Source organism: Anabrus simplex, chromosome 1 (assembly GCF_040414725.1).
Source record: "Anabrus simplex isolate iqAnaSimp1 chromosome 1, ASM4041472v1, whole genome shotgun sequence".
Lineage (NCBI taxonomy): Eukaryota > Metazoa > Arthropoda > Insecta > Orthoptera > Tettigoniidae > Anabrus > Anabrus simplex.
Window position 1 is genome coordinate 492,055,982 of NC_090265.1, and position 19,209 is coordinate 492,075,190.

The 19,209-nt window shown below is 40.9% G+C and overlaps 1 protein-coding gene across 1 annotated transcript in view; it reads right to left on the reverse strand.

Annotated features, from left to right (window-relative positions):
- The window catches only part of ACC (acetyl-CoA carboxylase), a 391,497-nt gene extending 373,866 nt beyond the window's left edge, over window positions 1–17,631 (reverse strand). The window contains exon 1 of the mRNA XM_067135322.2: window positions 17,411–17,631. The gene's annotated coding sequence lies outside the window, so the exon portion shown is untranslated. The remainder of the gene's footprint in view (window positions 1–17,410) is intronic.
- Window positions 17,632–19,209: the final 1,578 nt, after the last annotated feature.

A 19,209-nucleotide genomic window follows, 5' to 3' on the forward strand; every position in this document is an offset into this window, starting at 1 on the left:
TTCTGTGTTGGTTTCCAATGATCCGTCGGGTTTCTTGAAGCACAGGCTGGGCACTTGATATCCCTATAGATTCTCTCTAAACGTCTTGTAGAAAGATCTTGTATTATTTTTGGTGACATCCTTCTGAATTTCGCGGAATCGGTTATCATATCCTCGCTTTCCTTTCCTAAGTATTTTTGAAGCATGTTTATGAATTTGAAGAATGTTCTCCCAGTTTTCCTCTGTCTTGTGACTGCTAAACTTCTTCCATGCAGTTATGCGGTTGTCAATTGCCTGATCGAAAATTGCGTTCCACCAACGATGTTTCCTGGTGCAAGGGGAATGTCCTAGTTTCATGACTTCCTGAATTTTCTTTGTTACTTTCTGCCAGTCTGTTAATTTCTCCTGATTAATTTGCATGAAGATTTCTTCTTTGTTGAGTTTCAAGTACTCTGGATCTGGTTTAATAATTTTAGGTGGACCTTTTTGTCTCCTATTGGGTCGGAATTTCTCTTTATTTGGAGAAGATAATGGTCCAATTCAAAGGTTCCTTTGCGAGCTCTAACATGAAGAATTTCTTTTGTGTTTTTCTTTGAAATAGCGACATGGTCAATTTAGTATTCACCCTATCGAAGACTGGGTGATCACCATGTTGCTAATTTTTGTGAAGGTATCTGAAACTGGGTACTCATGATTTTAAGTTCGAAGTTTCTGCAACATTACATACATACATACATACATAATCATTATAGACTGTTATGCCTTTCAGCGTTCAGTCTGCAAGCCTCTGTGAATTTACTAAACGTCGCCACAATACTCTACCTGCAACTAGTGCTGTGGCCTCATTTAGTTCTATACCTCTTATCTTTAAATCATTAAAAATTGAGTCTAACCATCGTCGTCTTGGTCTCCCTCTACTTCTCTTACCCTCCATAACAGAGTCCATTAATCTCCTAGGTAACCTATCCTCCTTCATTCGCCTCACATGACCCCACCACCGAAGCCGGTTTATGCGTAAAGCTTCATCCATCAGGTTCATTCCTAAATTAGCCTTTATCTCCTCATTCCGAGTACCCTCCTGACATTGTTCCCACCTGTTTGCACCAGCAATCATTCTCGCTACTTTCATGTCTGTTATTTCTAACTTATGAATAAGATATCCTGAGTCCACCCAGCTTTCGCTCCCGTAAAGCAAAGTTGGTCTGAAAACAGACCGATGTAAAGATAGTTTCGTCTGGGAGCTGACTTCCTTCTTACAGAATACTGTTGATCGCAACTGCGAGCTCACTGCATTAGTTTTACTACACCTTGATTCAATCTCACGTATTATATTACCATCCTGGGAGAACACACAACCTAAATACTTGAAATAATCGACCTGTTCTAGCTTTGTATCACCAATCTGACAATCAATTCTGTTGAATTTCTTACCTACCGACATCAATTTAGTCTTCGAAAGGCTAATTTTCATACCATACTCATTGCACCTATTTTCAAGTTCCAAGATATTTGACTGCAGGCTTTCGGCACAATCTGCCATTAGGACAAAGTCGTCAGCATGGGCCAGACTGCTTACTAAATTTCCACCTAACTGAATCCCTCCCTGCCATTTTATACCTTTCAGCAGATGATCCATGTAAACTACGAACAGCAAAGGTGAAAGCCTTGTCTAACCCCTGTAAGTACCCTGAACCAAGAACTCATTTTACCATCAATTCTCACTGAATGCCAATTGTCAACATAAGTGCCTTTGATTGATTTTAATAATCTACCTTTAATTCCACAGTCCTCCAATATGGCGAACAACTTTTCCCTCAGTACCCTGTCATATGCTTTCTCTGGATCTACGAAATATAAACACAACTGCCTATTCCTCTCGTAGCATTTTTCAATTACCTGGCGCATACTGAAAATCTGATCCTGACAGCCCCTCTGTGGTCTGAAACCACACTGGTTTTCATCCAACTTCCTCTCAACGACTGACCGCACCCTCCCTTCCAAGATGCCAGTGAATATACTCTGCCTACTATACTAATCAATGAGATACCTCGATAGTTGTTGCAATCCTTCCTGTTTCATTGCTTATAGATAGGTGCAATTACTGCTTTTGTCCAATCCGAAGGTACCTTACCAATTCTCCTTTTTTTTTTTTTTTGCTAGGGGCTTTACGTCGCACCGACACAGATAGGTCTTCTGGCGACGATGGGATAGGAAAGGCCTAGATGGCAGAGATGAAATGGCTTCATAGAGTAGTAAGATTAGCATGGAGAATTGGTACCGGGCGAGTTGGCCGTGCGCGTAGAGGCGCGCGGCTGTGAGCTTGCATCCGGGAGATAGTAGGTTCGAATCCCACTATCGGCAGCCCTGAAAATGGTTTTCCGTGGTTTCCCATTTTCACACCAGGCAAATGCTGGGGCTGTACCTTAATTAAGGCCACGGCCGCTTCCTTCCAACTCCTAGGCCTTTCCTATCCCATCGTCGCCATAAGACCTATCTGTGTCGGCGCGACGTAAAGCCCCTAGCAAAAAAAATGCCTAATAAGATTTTCACATGATGCCTGGTATTTGGTTCGTTGTTTCTTCTACAGTTTCCCAGAAATATTCCACAGTTTCAGAGTCAGTCTTGTTGTACTGATTTGTGGGGACGTGCACGTTGATCAATGTGTAAACTTTATTAGCTGTTTTAATGGAAAGCAGAGACTATTTCGTTGGGAGAAGTAAAGTCAATGACTGGGTCGAGTACGGAATGGTGTATGGCGAATCCGGTTTTATGGCAGGTTTGCCCTTGTAGATTCTGAAATTCTCTGTATCAAAGTGTCCTTCATCCGTGAATCGTGTCCCGTGATTTTTAAGTCAATTTTTTCCAGGACGTTGGTGAGTTGTTTTAATTTTCCTGTTTTAGTGAGGGTGTTCACATTAATTGTGCCAATAAAGTTTTACGTCTAGTTTTGAGAGTATGACAAGGTCTTGAGAAGCTCCCATTCTTCTCCGCATGGTGTCCCTGATCCCCCAAAATCCGATGATTAGGTAAGGCCTGTCTGTCGACTGGTGCCTGAGGTAGTAATTCTAAGATCGTCTCTTCCATCATGCGCTCAAGTTGAGGTTTGGTTTTTGGCGTGATCTCAATTGAGACCACTGGTGAACGACTCGATTTTTGAGTTCGAGAAGATTTTAGTGCAGCCGCTTCAACTAGAGGATCAGACGCTGACCACTTTGCCGCTTGTTACAAGTCAGACGCAGTGTGGATTTCGCGGGATGGTATTTTTCTTCCACCAGTTCCGCCGTACCGAGACCTACTCTCTCCGCCTTCAATACCGTTGAGGTCTTCACCGTAACCCTGGCAAGGGGCAATTGTTCAGCAATGATGAAAACTTTGAAGTGAGGTCACCCGATGGGTTGCCTAGTGCAATTTTAAGCGCGTCATGTAAACGTATTTTGGAGCTCAGACTCCTGTGTAGTGTACCTGCTCGGAGCAAATCTTGCTCTTGTAAAATATTGTAGCTGTCCGGAGCAATAATGCTCTTATTCATGTAATTTAACGACTTGGTAATAATCTCAAGTTTTTGTACCTGATTTCAGGACTTCTAAGTCCCAGATATTGTTAGAGCTGACGGGCTCATTGTTAACCTGTCCTATTGATTTGTTATTCATTCATAATTTCTATCTTTCAATTTTAAGAAAGAAAGAAAGAAAGAAAGAACATTCCCAAATTTGTTATGTCAAATGCTGCTCAAAGTAATTCCTTGTCCAGCCATTCAACCCAGGCGCTTCCTATTCCTCTGTGAGGCACGGGAACTCCGGAACAATTATGAATATTCGGAGTTGCGCGGAATGAACTGATTTCCACACCCAATATAAGATTCAAATAGGGCTAGGAGTAAAAGAATGGCTATTTAAGTGCATGGCAGTTTTGCAGCTTCGGCCGCGAAGAACTAGGCTTGCTTGAAGGAGAAGTCATGCAACATAAAGTGATTTTGTCAGCGGTGAAATCACCAAATTATTTTCCGCTCAAAAAATTCTGTAGAAATTGAAACAAGTGGAAGCCGGACGGCGAAATATCGGTCATTATGGTGGGAGTAGTCATATATCCACGCTAAATTCGAGCAACTTTCAGAAAATGACTAGAGATATGTGAGGCTTTGTAGTAAGTGGAATGCGCCACATTTTCTGTATTCTAGTTCTGTTCAGTTCAGTCGAATGTTAGAAGTACTTAGGCACGTAGTCAAATAATATCACTCAACTCGTTACAACATATCACGTGCCTTAAAAAGGCACGATTAGAAAAGCTCATATAACGTTTATAACATTCTGGACAACTCAGTAGAAGTTTTTTTAACAACTGGCTTTACGTCGCGCCGACACATATAGGTCTTATGGCGATGATGGAATGGGAACGGGCAAGGAGCGGGAAAGAAGCAGCCGTAGTATTAATTAAGGTACAGCCCCTAGTGTGAAAATGGGAAACAACAAAAAACTATCTTCAGGACTGCCGACAGTGGGGTTCGAACCCACTATCTCCCGAATGCAAGCTCACAGCTGCGCACCCCTAACCGCACGGCCACTTGCTTGGTGTTAAAATCCCTGAACCGGCCGGGAATCGAACCTGGGATTCTTTGCACCAAAGGCCAGAATGCTAACCATTAAGCCATGAAGTCGGACATTTTGGGCACTATCAGCAGAGGTGTTTAAAAACTTTTGGTAGCAGTCATTGGGAGTACGCGGTCATTTCTGGTAACACAGCTCTATCATGTTTTGAAACAAATATTCAAGTTTCGAAAAGTTTATTTTGTCTGTATAGTTCCTTATTTGCATAACTCCACCGATGCAATAGCTCTGCTATTATCGATTTCTCAGTTATACATTCAAGGTGATTATTTGATCTCCAATAACTTAGCAACACTGGATTCGTCATCCAGATTGGCGAGATACTGAAACCTTCTTAATTCCCTAATGGCTGCAGAATTCAAACACAAAGATAAACCAACATCTCAGAAAAGGAAGAAACGACAATAGCTTTCTTGGGCCGCTAAAATATTGCTTTATTTACTTTTCCTTAAAATTTAATAGGACAAGTATTGAAACATTTCATTCTAGTATGATAGCTAGAGTGATCATTTTTTTTTAAACTGAATCTCGGGGTGCTTTTCATATTATCAGGACTGTAAGGCAGCTCTGGCAGTTTTCAACAGCAACTGCTGGATGTGAATGTGGAATAGAACGGAGCTAGAAAGAAGAATTCAGAATGGCTAGCATATCCGCTATAGCGCTCTGGGTGGTGCCAAGGCGCAATGGCGATGCCATAGTTCAAGTGCCCTCCTTATAGATTCGTCCGCTTGTAATGCGTTACTTTTAACAGATTTGATCGAATAAATTAACTGCATAAATTATTCCGTCTGTGTGTGCGGCATACAACTGCGCAAATTGTAGAAACAAACACAAATAATGTATCATATTTTAAATAAGGTTTTTAGTAAAATATAGTTTTTAGTGATCAGTAGAGTTATGTTGCCTGTGTTTGTAACAGAATCCAGCATGTATAGAGCAAGCCTATTTTTCTTGTAGGTTCGCAATGAAAAATAAGGAACTGACGAAATAATGAAACATAATAAACGGTATCCTGCAAGGCTGAGTGGTTAATAAGGTAACGCTGGTTTTCTGAGGCAAATTGGAGATTCGATTCTGACTCAGTCCAGAGGTGTTTGAAGCTTTGCGTCCGTAGATTGACCGGCACGTAAAAGAACTCCTGCGGGACAAAACTCCAGCACTCCGTTGTCTCTGAAAATCGTAGAAGTTGGTAGGACGAAAAACCAATAACATTATTTGATATTAAATGGTATCCTACAGAGCATGGTTCCCCGGGTACTGTATGATGTACTGTATAGTGAACAACGATGATAGGAGACGCTTGCTGTCCAGCGTCATACCTAAAATGTTTAGAATGTTATAGTTACCTCATCACCTCTGCCAAAGATAGGGAGTAAAATGAAGACTTTCAATCCTGCATCGCCACTCCCACCGAGCGAGTTGCTTACATGTAAACTTGCATTTTGGAAATAATGGGTTCGAATCTCACAGTCGACAGCCCTGATAGATAGTTTTCCAATTTCACATCAGGCGGAAATAATTTAAACGGTTTATCCTGCAACTTTTTGTTCTGCTTATTGTTATTATTAGATATTTTATTACACCGCTGTTCACTTCAAACATTTTCTTCCACGGCTCTAGAATACTTAGTTTTCGTAAACCACATGATATTATTATTATTATTATTATTATTATTATTATTATTATTGTGCGAGTTGGGCGTGCGGTTAGGAGCACGCAGCTGTAAGTTTGCATCCGGGAGATAGCGGGTTCGAATCCCACTGTCGGCAGCCCTGAAGGTGGTTTTCCATGGTTTCCCCATTTCCGCACCAGGCAAATGGTGGGGCTGTACCTTAATTAGGGCCACGGCCGCTTCCATCCCACTCCTAGCGCTTTCCTATCCTTTCGCCGCCATAAGACTTAGTTTTCTCAAACCACATTATATTATTATTATTATTATTATTATTATTATTATTATTATTATTGTGCGAGTTGGGCGTGCGGTTAGGAATACGCAGCTGTAAGTTTGCATCCGGGAGATAGCGGGTTCGAACCCCACTGTCGGCAGCCCTGGAGGTGGTTTTCCATGGTTTCCCCATTTTCACACCAGGCAAATGGTGGGGCTGTACCTTAATTAGGGCCACGGCCGCTTCCATAGCACTCCTAGCCCTTTCCTATACTTTCGCCGCCATAAGACCTATCTGTGCTGGCGCGAGTATAGCAAATTGTAAACAATAATAATATTATTATCCGGCTGCTTGGCTGATTGATCAGCGTGCTGCTCTTCTGTTCGGACGGGTTCAATTCCCGATCGGATCGGGGTTTTTAACTGCGTAGTCTGTACTTAATTCCTCTGGTTCGAGGACTGGGTATTTGTCTCCAAAACTTCCACCACCTACAAACAACACAACACACCCCACCACAGAAACACGCGATAGTGAATACAAACCTCCACATGGGGGTTTGCGTCAAGAAAGGCATCCGGCCGTAAGAATGGGCTGAATATGGAAAAAAAATCAAAACACGTCATTCTTTTAAAATTAAATTTCAGATTTAACAATATCTTTTTTGCGTTTTACAGGGCCGACCAAACTTTTCCTACTGGCTTTATATTGCACCAGTCTCAGAGAGGTCTTATCGTGACGACGGGATGGGGCAGGAATAAGGCTGCGTTAACTAAGGCTCAACACCAGCATTTGTCTGATGTGAAAATGGGAAACTACGGGGAAAAAATCTTCAGAGCTGCGACAGCAAGGTTCGAACCTATCTCCCGAATGCAAACTAACAACTACATGGCCCTAACCGTACAGCCAACTCGCTCGGTCGCCGAACAAATTCTTCGCGCGAATAATTAAATGTGCATTGTTAGCAACTTCAGCGAAGTGCGTTCCTAGTATCGACTGTACGCTTTTGAAAACAACCATTCTAATAAACATTAGGAATACTCATAGCAACGAGTTAATGCAAGCTCGTAAGCAAGCTAGTAGTTTTACATCACTGTTGATATCGTGACCACAGTACCTCCCAGTTTTATGTGGAAAGAAAAAACATCCTTATGGGCCAGCTGTGTCGTAGCTCCCTTCAGTAATTTCTGGGTGAGACTGGGGAGCTCCCAGCCGGCCTGGAGGGCATGACCGGCTTCTCATTGCATTCTGCTGTTGTCTCGTTTCCCCATGTGCTTTATGGAACGGGAAACGAGAACTTTCCCTCTCTAGCCGGCATCGCAAAGATTCTAGTACTCCATCTTCAGGTTATAAAGGGGAGGCTAGCCAAGAATAGGCAGTTCAGTAGTTGGACTGGGACGGCAGTAATGCTGGCTGTCGTCAGTCTTCCACCGGGGTCAGACTATCGTCATGTAACGAGCTGAGTACTGTCTTGGAGTACTGTGTGTGTGTACTACCGTGGCCCTAGACCGACTTGGAGTCTGTGTGTGGAATAGTTGGTGTGAGTAGAGTGGCTCAGTTACGTTGTCGTGAGGAATATTGTACTGCTGGTAACTGTAGCATTGTTGAGCTGTTGCTGTTTAGTTGTCAGTAGTGTTAAGTAGTTCACTGTGTGGAGTGGCCATGTGAATTGCCTATGTTGACTGTGGGAGAGGCGGACTTTCTCAGAGTCGAGGCAAGGAACAGTCGTCCTCTGTTGTGGTGGCCAGAAGCTCTGTGTTGGTATCTACTTGCAAGCAACTGCTGTACGGAATGACTGGACTTGACAATGTGAAAGTAAGGTGGGTTGTCAATCAGGAGTACCGCCTTCCAGGTAATACCGGCGAGCCGGACTACATTCTGTGAGGAGGACAGAGACTTGTAAATAGACAACAATTAGCGGAGTATGCTCATTCATGGTTGAATATAATTGTATGTGTGTGCACTAACAGGATCATCCTGGATTAAATTAGATCGATAGAACAGTGTTTTTATAACAATATATTTATAAACAAGTTCATTTTCCAATATTAAAGTTAGTATTAAAATGATAAAATATTTAAGTAAGTAACACGTAACTGAATTTTACTTCGTAAAGAAAAGGATATAATTAAATATGAAAGTTCAGTATAAGGGATGGGCTCGTTTTTGAGAACAAAGTTAATAATATTATTGGTTTTACGTCTCACTAACTTCTTTTTTGACGGTTTTCGGAGACGCCGAGGTGCCGGAATTTCGTCCGCAGGATTTCTTTCACATGCCAGTAAATCTAGCGGCTGTCTGGCCGAGGCAGTAAAGGCGTGCTCAGCTCGCCCGGAAGGACGTGGGTTCGAATCCCCATCAGGAAGTCTTAAAATTTAAGAAACGAGATTTCCACTTCCGGGGGTGCATATGGCCCTGAGGTTCATTCAGCCTACACCAAAATGAGTACCAGGTTAATTCCTGGAGGCAAAGGCGGCCGGGCGTAGAGCTAACCACACTACCCCATCACGTGGCGAGGTTAACAACCTTCCACTCCTCCAAGGGCCTTCAAGGCCTGTACGGAGGTGACTTTGCTTTGCTTTGCCAGTAAATCTACCAACACAAGGCTGACGTACTTGAGCACCTTCAAATACCACGGGACTGAGCCAGGATCGAAGTATCGAAACTGCCAAGTTGGGGTCAGAAGGCCAGAGCTTAAACCGTCTGAGCCACTAAGCCCGGCGAGAACAAAGTTCTTACTTATTTACATTCATAAATGATAACCCAAAATCATTTTCAAATGTCAAGATCATTCCAAAAATGTTATCCGTATAAATATCTCATTTATTTAGACTAGTTGTATTTGTTATTGCTAGAAAAGTACACTGCGCTTCCTTTTCCCAACTAATCGATCCCCAATAAAGGAGTCTCTTCCCGCAGCTTGAGAACCTCTGGAACAAGTGATTATAATGTTCATGGGCCAGCATGAATACCATAATTAAAATATAGTTATCCCTCAGCCCACGCTAATACTCACGATGCATAATTCAAATTTCTTTCTAAGACAAGGCTGAGCAAATTACTTAAATCGCACAGAAGTATATGCATTAAGATTATAATGAAGATCATAGTATGTTGGCAGTTATAAGTGCTTGGAGGTTTATCAACTAATTTACTAGCTTGGTTTATGCAGAAGCCTTGACGTACAGTGTTACTGGTTGAGTGATGACTGTACCCGTATATTAATTGTCTGGCTCCTTGGCTGGTCATTTGGCCTTCGGTTTAGAGGGCTGCGAGCTCGATTCCCGGTCGGACTAGTAATAGCTACATGCAATTATATTACCGTGTTAATTAAGTTGCTTGTTAAGGAATTCCTTTTCAGGGCAAAATTCCAGCACACGTGTGTTTACTTAAATCGATACAAAATGAAGGGACAGTAAACATGATCAATATATTAAAAAGGTTTATTATAATACAGCTTTTTCCAATCCGTCCGGCCGTTCTACTGGAAAACAACAAATAGGGAATCCGCTACCTGGGCGACTGCCCTAAATGCAGATCAGTATTGATTGATATTTATTGATTTTACGCAGGTCTGGTGCTGTCATGTTACGGTTAAGCCAGCCGGCCATGGTTAAGACCATTTTACAAAATTAAGTACAATTAGTGTAGACTGATAGATATAGGCCTACATACGTAATTAATAGACGAACAAAAATCGTTGGAAGTGAAATCTACAGTTGATGAAAGAGTAAGTAGTACGGTAGCTAATATTAAAACTTAAATCGCACAGAAGTAGGCTATTTTATGCATTAAGATTATAGGCTAATGGAGATATCCAGTGTGCCATGGAATATGGATTGAAACAATGTTTCAAAAACTCAAGAACTCTCCAAGTGTTAAATAATAATAATAATAATAATAATAATAATAATAATAATAATAATAATAATAATAATAATAATAATAATAATAATAATAATTTGCGTCCCACTAACTACTACTCTTACGGTTTCGGAGACGCCGAGGTGCCGGTATTTTTTCCCCGCAGAAGTTCTTGAGCATGCAGGTAACTCAAATCACCTTCCAATACCACCAGACTGAGCCGGGAACGAACCCCCAAACTTGAGCTCAGAAGGTCATCGCTTCTAACATCTAAGCAACTCACTCTTAAGTGGGAACATTATTTAGTCAATGGAAAAATTAACTTGTACAATATTCCGAAAGTAGGAACAAAAAAAAACAAAAACGGACCAGTTCCGCAGAGTACTTGGTAGAGTAAGGTGATCTCATGTCCTCGTAATCCTCGATGTGGAGTTAATCTTTCCAGGCATCGGAGCTGAGCTGCATATACCTTTTGCAACATGCTATTCTTAAATCTCAAACAGTACCGGTAATCGAACTAGTGCCTCGAAGGACGGCAACTAATAGTGCTAACCATTACGCTACGGAGGCGGACAATGCACTTAGTTAGGCAGCCGCACGCAATGCTTAGTCGAATCCTAGCATAGTAGGTAGGCAGTTATAAGTGTTGTAGGTTTATCAACTAATTTACTAGCTTGGTTTGTATAACTAATTTATTGGCTTGATTTATACAGAAGCCATGACATACAGTGTTGTTGGGCGAGTGATGACTGTACCGGTATATTCATTCAATTGTCTGGCTCCTTGGCTGGTCATTTGACCTTCGGTTTAGAGGGCTGCGAGTTCGATTCCCGGTCAGACTAGTAACAGCTATATGCAATTATATTACCGTATTCATTAATTTGCTTGTTAATAAATGCACTTCTCGGGCAAAATTATAGCACACGTGTATTTACTTACACCGATACCAAATGAAGGAACAATAAACATGAACAATATATTAAAAAGGTTTACAAAAAAGTACAGCTGTTTACCAGTCCGTCCGGCCGTTCTGCTGGACCGATTCGCTTCATTCCTTTATATATATATTCTCTCCGGAATTATCTGCCGGTGAATCATCAGGCATTGATAGGTCTCTAAATTCAGTTAACTTCGAGTAATCGAAAAATCAAATTATTAAATGGCCACTCCAATAATTACAGAAGAAGGCTTGCTCTAACCCGCAATACATTATGTATGTTCCAGCATAGCTCTCAACCGAAACTTGGTACACAGTATGACTATCTGAAAATAAATAAATAAATAAATAAATAAATAAATAAATAAATAAATAAATAAATAAATAAATAAATAAATAAATAAATAAATACTGTGGGGGTGAGCACCCCTTTGGGAGGGAGTAACATGAAAAGAAAATCGAGAACGACCAATATTAACCTCGAATCCATACTTTTCTGGGACGCTGATACGAATAGTGACACTCCGGATGCCGTTTAAGTCTGCATCGGCATGGGGGTGAACAGGGGTGAAAAAGAAATGTCCAAATTGACCGAGATTATATTGAATGTGTATGTTGTAGCATAACTCTCAACCAAACTTGGTACACATATGACTTACTATCTGTAGAAATGTACTGTGGGGTAGGGCACCCCTAGCACCCGTATGGTTCGAGGTTGGGAGTGACATGTAAATAATAATAGGAAACGACCACTATTAGTGTCGAATCCATACTTTTCGGGGTCGCTAAGATGAACTGTGGCACTCTGGGTGCCTTTTAAGTCCCAGTTCACCCTCCATCAGCTAGAGAGTCAGAAGGATTGAAGATGAAAATGTCCAAACTGACCGAGATTACTGTTGAATCCACATTTTTCGGTTCGCTAGGCTAACTGGTGACAGTACATAATATCTATAGCTTTCCTTCTTTCTTAATCCGTTTACCCTCCAGGGTTGGTTTTTCCCTCGGACTCAGCGAGGGTTCCCACCTTTACCGCCTCAAGGGCAGTGTTCTGGAACGTGAGACTTGGGTTGGGGGATAAAAATATAGAGGAGGACCAGTACCTAGCTCAGGCTGCCTCACCTGCTATGCTGAACAGGGGCCTTGTAGGGGGATGGGAAGATCGGTAGCGATAGACAAGGAAGAGGAAAGGAAGCGGCCGAGGCCGAGTGGACCCCGTTCCAGCCCTCGTATCACCAAATACAGTAGAGACAATACGCGACACTTCCGGACATTTCAAAACCCACAGATCACACCTACAACAATACATCGGTATTGAAGGTTAACGGCTGCACTATACAATAAAATATGCGTATTATATTTTAAGCCAGTTAAAATATGGGTCGAGCAGGTCAGAAAATCATGAAGTACTATAAAAATATCTTTGTCACTGGAAGAATATATATACAAATACAATATTACTTACATTTTCTTGTCACGACGGAAGCGAAAGAAAGACCCCGCATTCTTCTCTACTTCATAGTTACTGCAGCCAAACAAAGCACATACCTTTCCCCTCATGTTGAGAGAAGATATCAAGGACTGACACACGCTACTATTTAAATATGTCAACTCACTGAAAACGCTTAAATAACACCAACAACTTCACACACAAATACACGTGCTCTTAAGACAGAATCAGTAGTTCTCAGGTCTACCCGCTAGAGAGAGCTCTAATCGCTGTCCCTCGATATCTCGCTGAGTGTCGCGTATTGTCTCTACTGTATTTGGTATCACCAAATTTCGTGGCGGAGCCGGGGTGGCAGCCAATCACACTAACCACTACACCATACACCACAGAGACGACTCATATCTACTGTATAACGCGACGCAAAAACACATTTATCACTTAATTTTATTGTATACTCGAAAGGAATTTCCCAAATAATGTGGGCAACAACAAGGACGAAGTTCCACGCTGAACAAGATAATCTAAAACATAAAGCTTAAATTAAAAAAACGCAACAATTTCTAAAACTACAAAATAATTCGTAAAATATTAATCAATGTCAAGATCAGGAAATCTAAAAAAAAAAAAAAAAAAAAAAAAAAAATTGACGCATAATTGACAGGTAACACAAATCCAAAAAGTAGACATTCAAAACAAGTACCCGGGCAACGAATGGAGCAATTTCATTTCATATCTGACCTATTTATAACGAATGCTGTAGAGCAGCACGGGTCCTCTAGTTATTTATTAAAGTAAAAAGTAAAGTTGAATCACATCTAAATATATAAAATAAGACTTTTGTCTGTACATCGCTCAGAATTTGAAAAGAATGGTATTTCTGTATCGGTAACGTCCACAGAAACAAGTAAATGCACTTTTTACTTTTACGTAATTTCTGTTTGTCTATGTATGTATGTATGTATGTATGTACACGCATCACGAGAAAACGGCTGAAGAAAATTTGATGAAAATCGGTATGTAAAGTCGGGGGATGAGCCACTACACTCTAGTCTAGGCTATAAATCATTTCATTCACGCTGGTGAAATGGTAGTTTAGGGGAAGGCCTAACAGTTAATACTCAAGTATTATAAGTTAATCCTCAAGTATTATATTATTAGTGGTCCTATCGATACATACTACATAACTAAAGTTATATAGAATTAAATTTCCGATCATCTATGTCTTATACATTTTTACCATACCGGCTATGATAACACAGATATTCATGAATTTGTATTTTTCTTGTTAAATCCATATCAACGCTGAGCCACGAGAAAATGGGTTAACAGAGTTTAATGAAAATCGGTACCGATATATAGATTCGGGAAATAAGAAACTACAGTCTAAGCTATAAACAATTTTATTCACCCTGGATGAAACTGTAGTTTAGGGGAAGGCGCCTAAAATTTAATTTTTAAATACGTATATTACTGGTCCTATCGAAAAGTACTACATAACAAATCAATCAATCATTACTGATCTGCATTTAGGGCAGTCGCCCAGGTGGCAGATTCCCTATCTGTTGTTTTCATAGCCTTTTCTTAAATGATTGCAAAGAAATTGGAAACGTTATAGAGAACACAATTTCCGATCATTTTGTTGTATTCAGTTTTACAGTGCCGACTATGATAAGTGGTATTTCAGAGTCGGTAGAAAAGTAAAAGTGAAGGCCTACAATATTGAAAGCGTAATATAATATTGATCAACAATAATATTACATTGACCATTGTTTGTTGTGATGTTCTTTATCTCTTAGGCTGCCATTCAACTCCAATAGATGGCATTACTGCTGCGTACCGAGTATAACAGCCTGACTGAATATTTGCGGGAAATAGCCGGGGATTAGAAAACTTTCTTCTTTAGCATGCCATTCCTCTGGTTCATACATTTTCTGATATTGCTGGTACGTAACACACTGACACTGGTTCATCATAGTATTCCAGCCTTTTTTTTTTTTGTTTTTTTGTTTTTGCAAGTTCTTTTACGTTGCACTGACACAGTTAGTTCTTATGGCGACGATGGGACAGGAAAGGGCTAGAAGTGGGAAGGAAGCAGCCGTGGCCTTATTTAATGTACAGCCGCAGCATATGCCTGATGTGAAAACAGGAAACCACGGAAAACAATCTTCAGGGCTGCCGACAGCGGGGCTCGAACCTACTATCTTCCGAATACTGGATACTGGCCGCACTTAAGCGACTGCAGCTATCGAGCTCGGTCCAGCTATTCGATCCCTACTCTGACGCCCTGTTTTGAATGAGCAGTGTGCACACTTCTCACTTAGTAGTAGTAGTAGTAGTAGTAGTAGTAGTAGTAGTAGTAGTATGACCTGGTCTAGAATTACAATTTAGACCTATTACAAATTATAGCACCACAATTCACTAAATAACTAAAAATTCAACCCTGAAAATAGCCGTGTCTTAAGAAAAGCTTCTTCCTCTTCACTTTTATTAAATTCTACATTCATTTAATTCCAAATTACCAGTGAAGACTTTTTTTTCCCTCTGGCTTGGAGGAAGATAGAATTTTCCCCGTCAATGTAGTGAACTGAGATTTTCCGACTCATCGGGCAAGGGCGCCCGCGTCCCCACCATAGCTCTCAGGAAAAGGCAAAAATGTAATGTAGTCAGGTGATTTTCTTTCAAGAAAATGATTTAAAATTCGGTATTAAGTAGAAGTGGTACCCCCCCCACCAACAGGCAGGGGATATCGTGGGTGTTATTCTACTGCCATTCATCTTCCAAAATTTTAAAAATACTACATAACCCCAGGTCTAGCCCCCCCCCCCCCCCCGCTTACAAACCGTCATATGGGCGCTCATATCATCGGGTACTCCTAGGAAACAGATTAGTAAAAGGGCATAGTTTTTGCCCTGGGACTCTCCACTATTCGACTCCCCCCCCCCCCCTCCAACGAAAAAAGACGAAGGGTGTTTACGGATGACGGCTGTCTGCGGCTTGGTCATTACAGCTCTGGAACTTTGGACTGTTAGATCGGCAGCGTAGTACTGTTCGTTAAAAGTGAGAAAATGTGTGGTTTTTCATTTGATCGAGTATTTCATATGAAAGCACTGATTTTAATCGCGCCATTCCTACTGACCTCATTGTAATGACCTATGTTCATTTCAGTTGGGAAAACCACTAAGACAGTCTTTCTGACGATGTAAAAAGGCAGATGGAGAGTGAGTGTCTGCCATTATTATGAAAACTCCCCAACCTAATAGTGACTGAGTAGGCAAGCGGGCCTACCATTACAGTGAAAATTCCCTAACCCTATCTTCATATGAGAAAAGAAGTGACTTCCCCGTCGCGTTTCAAGGGTAACATTAAGAGCTATGCAATTTAATACAATCTAGCTCACAACGTGTACACTACCTGACCTAGAATTCTGTATACAATGAAGAATTCCGTAGCGAAGCACGGGTACATCAGCTAGTTTAATTATAAAATCTTAATTTTGTATTGAGCATGTAACAAATTGTTAAATAATGGTACATCTATCTAACAAGAGTTAGAGACTGACAGCGTAGCGCAGTTAGCGGCTCGTTGACTATGGTCAAGGGTATGGTATCGAATCCCGCAGTGTCTGGATTTAATGGTGATTCGCTCTAATATACCTAAAGCACTAGATTAACTTTTATCGGCACGATAAATAACGTTTCAGGGCAAAATTCTGGTAGTCCAACGTCTCTTAGAACCAATATGAGATGAAGCGGTGGTGGTGGTGGTGATTATTGTTTTAAGAGGAAGTACAACTAGGCAACCATCCTCTATATAACACTTATCAGAGAGAAAATTGGAAGGGATCCGACACTTCGAAAAATGAAGGTATCGGCCAAAGAAAGACAAGGGCCACTAAGGGCGTGAAAAAGAAAGACTCCCCAGCCCTCGCAAACCTAATAGAGTCGGGTTCGGAAAAGAACAAGAGTTGACCAAGAGAGGTCGGATAGGATAGATGACAGTGAGGAGCCTGGCACAAGTAAGTGGAAGCAATGCCAGGACCCAGCTATGGGCCCCGTGGTCGCCAACCCACGCTCTAAAGTTCAGAGCACCTGGGTATGAGATGAAGGAACGTTAAACATATAGCTCTAAGTTATTCTTAACTCAACTTTGATTAGCTGAGTGGTGCAGTCAGGCGCTTACCTCCGGAGCTCAAGATTGACGGATTAAATTCCAACCCAGTGTTTTGCCGAACAGTTTCCCCACAATTCCATAATATTGTACTATTATTCGAATTTATGCTTTTAACTTGATAATGTTAAATTGTTTATCTTTCATCTAGCTATCTACGAACGTAAATTTTCCAATTATACAGAATTTTGGACTGAGTTTTAAATCTTAATTTTTTTTAAAGTCTATCTTACTTCCATTTATCAACAATAACATTCACATTTAATTATTCATTACTCTAAAGAACGATGCATGTTCATTTCTTGCGGGTAAAATACGTAAGCAGCGCGATTGGTTGCGGCAATGATCATCAGACTCCTCGCGAAACCCTGATTGGATGCAAACACATGACAGATTAAACGCTGCACAGCGCCTATTATCGCAATTCTGGAGCTATGTATTGAACAAATAATTTATAGGACAAACATGTAACACACTCGGATTTGCAATTAAAAGAACTAAGTGACATAAATAGCAGGTCTCTACTTACACCAATAGTTTCCTATGATGATATAGCAGTTGAATACTCGGCATCAACTTATAGCGACGTGATGACATAAAACATAACTGAATAACACAGTATCGCCTTCAAAATGACCAGTAAAACAAATAATCATGGAATTTGTCACGAACTTCTTGCGAGTAGAAAGGGCAATGAGAGAATCTAAACAACCACTGCTTCGCACTCGTACTATCAAACATACACCCTGGCGGTTGCCATGATGATTTTCCAGCACATAGTTCGATACAATTACACAAAAAGCGCTACTACTTGTGCCTCCTGCTGCCATCTTTGAGTAATGCATTGAATTCAAATGAGTATTCATTGTAGCACCAAAGCCAATCCAATGGCAATGATCGTACAAGATCATAATTAATTTCTGCTATGATCCCTGACCATGACCTGAAGTGACTTTCAGTTTTCAACTCATCATTATTCACTCATTTTTTAAAAATCGTCAATAATAACATTATCCGTACGATTATCATGTTCTACTTCGTACCGGTACTCATGAGATAGATTCTTCCTTCAGCTATTGGACCAAAAGAAGGAATGTTACAGCAAATTTATTAAATAGATGTTAATCACAATCTAAATTCAGAATCTTTCAGTTTTGTGCGACTATCAATATCGCGTTCACACGCGACTTCCAGATTTACGTCGTATCCGAAGCACAGGGGCGCGACTTTTTATTTTCAAAATCTCACGTGCATCGGCCGGGATTCGAACCATTGCTTCCTTTGTGAGAAACTGCCAACTACATTTCCACCCAGTTAATTCTCCGTTTCCATTTTATGCCTGTCAGTAAATTGTCCCTGTAAACGATTACCTTAAAAAAAAAAAAGCAACTTCTAAAATTGAACTTTTTAAAAACATAAAGATTAGTGTTTGTGAGAAAATATTAAAATATTTTAATACTGTGGTATGGGATTTGGACATCTTGGTCAACAGCATTTTGTATTTTTAAGACTGTTTGATATAACCTGACATATGACTGAAATGTAGGCTATATACAGTTACTGTAATTAGACCCATGATTGGTGTACCATGGTGGTTAGTGTGATTAGTAGACGTGCCTGGAGGCACAGGCTCTGCCATAAAATTTGAAAAGTGGAACGAAGGCTGGAATGGGGTCCATTCAGCCTCAGGAGGTCAACTGAGTAAAGGGGGTTCAATTCCCATCTCAGCCATCCTCGAAGTGGTTTTCTGTAGTTTCCCACTTCTCCTCTAAACAGATGCTAGGACGGTACCTAACTTAAGGCCATGGCCGCTTACTTCCCTCTACCTTGTCTATCCCTTCTCATCCTCTCACAAGGCCCCTGATCAGCATAGTACTGTAGGTGAGACCGCCTGGGCAAGGTACTGGTCCTTCTCATCATTTTTACCCCTGATCCAAAGTCTCATGCTCCAGAACAATACCCTTGAGGTGGTAGAGCTGGGATCCCTCGTTGAGTCCGAGGGAAAAGCCAACCCTGGACAGTAAATGGATCAAAGAAGATGATTGGGAAGATGCTAGGAACTATGCAGCGATGGGGAAAGTACAAAATAAAAGTAATTGGGCTGAATTACAGTTATCTGAGAAATATTTTACTCAAATTATAATTTTCCTTTCCAAAAAGTAATCAGTAAAATTGCAATTATTTCACAGAATGCCAGAGTTTAGAAAACCACTGGCAATAATGACAGACCCTGAAGCTCCCTCTATACCGGTATGTCAGTGGTAGAATGTTGGCATCTAGGCCCCAGATTTTGGGTTCAACCCCCAGCAGAGGCAGCTGAATTACAGT